We start from the raw sequence: 4,260 nt of genomic DNA, 5'->3' as shown, positions 1-4,260 counted from the left end.
TGTTATTGATTGTGTTGTTGTCTTGAAAGCATGGTTATTGTTGTATTACTTGATATGTTGCTTTTACTGGGATTATCATTCTCATCGGTTTATCCGGCTGTTGCTTTGTTTTGTATGTGTACTTGGCAACAGGAAGGGCAGGATCAAGTCAGCATAGACCTGGTTAGCATCAAGAGCAAGGGATAGAAGTGAGACTCATTTAGAAGTCGAATCAGCATGTCAACCTAGTTATGTTTTGCAAACATGTTTAGTCATTCGAACTTCTCGTATTTGTTTTGTAAGCAAGAAATGATGTAGGTACTACCGAATTGAATGTTTCTCTTCCCTAAACCTTACTTGTATTGTTAATGGCATGTCAAATACTTTTAATGCAAGTGTTTAGGTTTTCTTGAGTTTATTTCGGTGCCTTAACTTTTCTGGGCGAGAGGACGGCGCGGGCGCGCGGCCTCTTTGCAAGGTAAGGGCGCGGGCGCTCTTACTTAGAGAGCGGGCGCGCTGGTTTTTGCGCAGCATCGGCGCGGGCGCGCTGCCTTAGGCGTGGGCGCGCTGATGTCAGCGCGGGCGCGCGAGCCTTCTTTAAAAAAATATATATATATTTGGTTGCTTCTAATCTTGGTTTCTTGTTTACTTATCGATTGTTGTTCGATATTAGTTGATTAGAAACGAGGTCTCACAAAGATAGATGTTGAGCGGGGTAGATTGAGTCGCATGCATTTATAGAATTGCATGAATATTCTTTACTTGCTTTACAGAATTGTAAGCGACTATGATTTCTTGATTGAACACTGCTTGCTTTAGTGAGATGCGAATTCCATTCTTATATGCTGATATGTATGCCTGATTTCGTGAATTCATTAGAATAAATGAATTCGTTGCAAGCATGTATTATTTGAAAGTATGAGAATTTGCAAGCATGTGTTTTATTCAGAAGAATGAGATTATATGTATGGTATACTGAAATTGTATTTTATAATCTCTGCCATATATATTGCTTCTGTTATTGAATAAGACAGATTGTATAGATAGCATGAGAACCTCAGACAAACCAGAACCGCAGACATAACAGAACAGTGTTGAGGTACGTTTTGAGCCAATCGATATGATAATTGCACTGAGGAGTATGTTAGTTGAACAACTCCAAAGCTATTAATCACCGACTCAGAAAGATACAAAATATGCTATGTCTAGAAAGGGGTTGATTTGAAGAGCTGGATCAGTTGTTCAAGAGAAGAATATTCAGATGAACATAGAATCAGCTTGATTGATATCAACTCCAGGACTTAACAAGAAGTTAATGAATTTGCCAGCAGAAGGATTGAAATGTTTGGCAGGTAAGTAAACAGAATTGTTTTTTTTCGTATATGATAAAGAATATAGAATAGCAGACTTTGCAGAATAAAAGCATAACAACTTCAATGAGTTGATGTCAAGCCAGTAATAGAATAATGAAATCACGAACCGCTAGTACGAGGCAGAGTTTAATTTTTTTTCACGTTTTTGTAATTGTGAAAACCTATGATCATCACCTCCACTATAACTTTCATAGTAGTATAGCTATGAAGCAAGAGATAGTGACAACTGCAGCAAAGATCAATTTAGCCTAAACGCCAACAGATGAAGAAATAGAAGCATAGTTCCCCTAGCTGAAATAGATCAAGAGAACATTTGAATGACAGATAATTTCATAGGCAATAAGCCAATACAGAAAATAAGGCTCAAGTTGTATCAGATAAGAATATTACAGGTAAGTGAGTTAATTCTAGTTAACCGCTTATATATTGATTGCATAGCATAAATGCATAGATCAGTGATTTGTTATGCTATAATCCGTATCTGATGAGCCTTTATTCATTGTATTTGCTGAGATTTTGCCTTTGAGTAGATGGAACACATTTGCAAGATTAGTCATAGAAGATAAAATACAGAATTGAGGAAATAAGATTGAATGTGCTGATATCAGGCGTGAGATATTAAGCTAGAATGCATTATAGATATTAATGCAATAACTGAGTACCAGTTAACAGCTGATTGAATCTGTGCATTGATTAAGCAATAGAAATGACTAGAAAGTTATGATATGAGTTTCAGAAATTAGATTTTGTTAGTCGGTACTGGATATATCAAGATGAAAGTAGGAGCATGTCGGAATAATTTTAGTCGATGTACTGAATTAGTATAGAACTAACCTAGAATTGACAGATATGTCAGTGGTTAGAATATACAGAAATATTCAGAAGACATATTCCGACTTTTCTACTAAATGAAAGGAGGTCTATATAAAGTGATTTCTAGTATGAAAGTCTGATGACAACTCGTATAGAAGAGCATTACTTGAATTGAAGAACTCCAAAAACAGCTAGAAGATTGAGTAGAAAAGAGTTATTTAGTACCAAACTGATTATTAATTCTATGACAATAAGTTAATTCGAACATATTATATTCGACTATTGTCAGCTGGAAATTAATAAATGAACTCATATCAATAGAGAATAAGAAAAATCAGTTACAGTTGAGCTTTCTCTTCAATTTTTTTGAAGCTATTACATCATAGAAATCATGATTCTTGAATTTCTTAATATCGATTCTGAGGTTGTGTTATTTGATATCGATCGATTTTGATTGACTCTTATTCTTTTGTTAGAGTCTGCTTTTCTTAACTCGCTTTCATTCAGAATATTTGATTTTGTCTGACATTTCCTTGAGCGAGTTTCTTTGATTAGAATTTGAGAGTGATTGATTATTTGATGTATAGATTCAGTATATGTTGAAGTTTTGGGCTCGTAACTGATAGATATTGATTTTGAATAGCAACAAGATTTATGGGTTGATTGCATAAGTTGCCAACTAATTGGGAAATGGAAAGAAAAAATTAGCTATTTGCTTGATCGATTGAGTACAGATCTGTAATGTTTGTACTTTTTGTACTTGATTTTCTAGACAGATACTCACACAATCAGAATTGTTGCAATCCACGCTAAGTTAGATTGGTTTGGAAAGATAAAAGCAACATTGATATTAGATCAAGCAATAAAAAAATTTGATTGAGAATGCTCGATTAAGATTTGAAACAAGACAGCAGATCAGAACAGATGAATTTTGCGGTGAATAATAGTTTGAATATGCCAGATATTCTAGATATGGAATATCAGATTCTGAAAGAGGCATATGACAACAGATTGAATATCCATTCAATTGTTTACACATGTATGATTTACATGTAGTCATTACTTGGAAATCAGTATTGGTGAAAGAAATGAAAACAGATACGACAGAATTGACATTACCAATACTAAAATTCCAATAAACGAAGCAGAAAAGAGGAACCCAAGTGGTTTCTGTACCAAATTAGTTACATAAGAGTTGAAAGAAGATCAACTTTGCAGAAGAGTTTAGTTTGAATCTACTCAAATCGTCATGACTTTACGATTTAGATTGTAGTAGATTACGACAGATTCAAGAATATGTTGTATTAGACATGATACAAACAGAAAAAGATACTTGTTACGAAGTTAGCAAGATTATCAGATTACAGGAATTATTGAAATCTATTGTCGAGATAGAGACTTTAGATTTGTTTCTAGATTGTGGCATTGATTGTCAGATGTTCTGAGTGTTTGGTTTTATGAGATTCAATTAGGTAATCCTCCGATTATTGGACTATCAGATGTGATTATTCAGATTTTCGAGGATATGCTCAGAACAATAGTACTAGATTCGGTACTAGTTGATTGATTATTTGCCAATTGATTACTATAATTCATGTGACAGCTATCTAATAGATACAGAGACAGTATTTTGATTTTTAGATAATAAGAAAAGCAGAATGGTCTTTATATTGAAACGATATGTCAGAAGTATCCGCCATCAGACCAGATATGATTCAAGAAAAGATAGAGAAGGTGAAGATTGATCCTAATAGAAGAAGAATAAAGCAGAGTTAGCAGAAGAAGAATAGAGACAGATTTTGATCTGTGAATAAAATGATCAGCAAGAAAATTCGTCACAGCGCACGATCCAATTCAGAAAGAGATGTTAGAAGTGAAGCAATAATTGATTTCTGTGAGTATTTAATCGAGTTTAGTGATTCATACTCAATCTCGAATTTTTAGATAAATGAATTGTTATCCATATACATCGGTTGAAGAACATCAGCTAGAATATGTATGTGCATTCAATTCAGATAAAGCAGAAGCTGATATGATATTAAGAGAAACAGATTAACTTATGCAGAGTTAGATCACGAGAAAGAGCAACTTAGAT

This window comes from Henckelia pumila, chromosome 4, assembly GCF_033568475.1.
Source record: "Henckelia pumila isolate YLH828 chromosome 4, ASM3356847v2, whole genome shotgun sequence".
Lineage (NCBI taxonomy): Eukaryota > Viridiplantae > Streptophyta > Magnoliopsida > Lamiales > Gesneriaceae > Henckelia > Henckelia pumila.
This window is presented reverse-complemented; position numbering follows the sequence as displayed.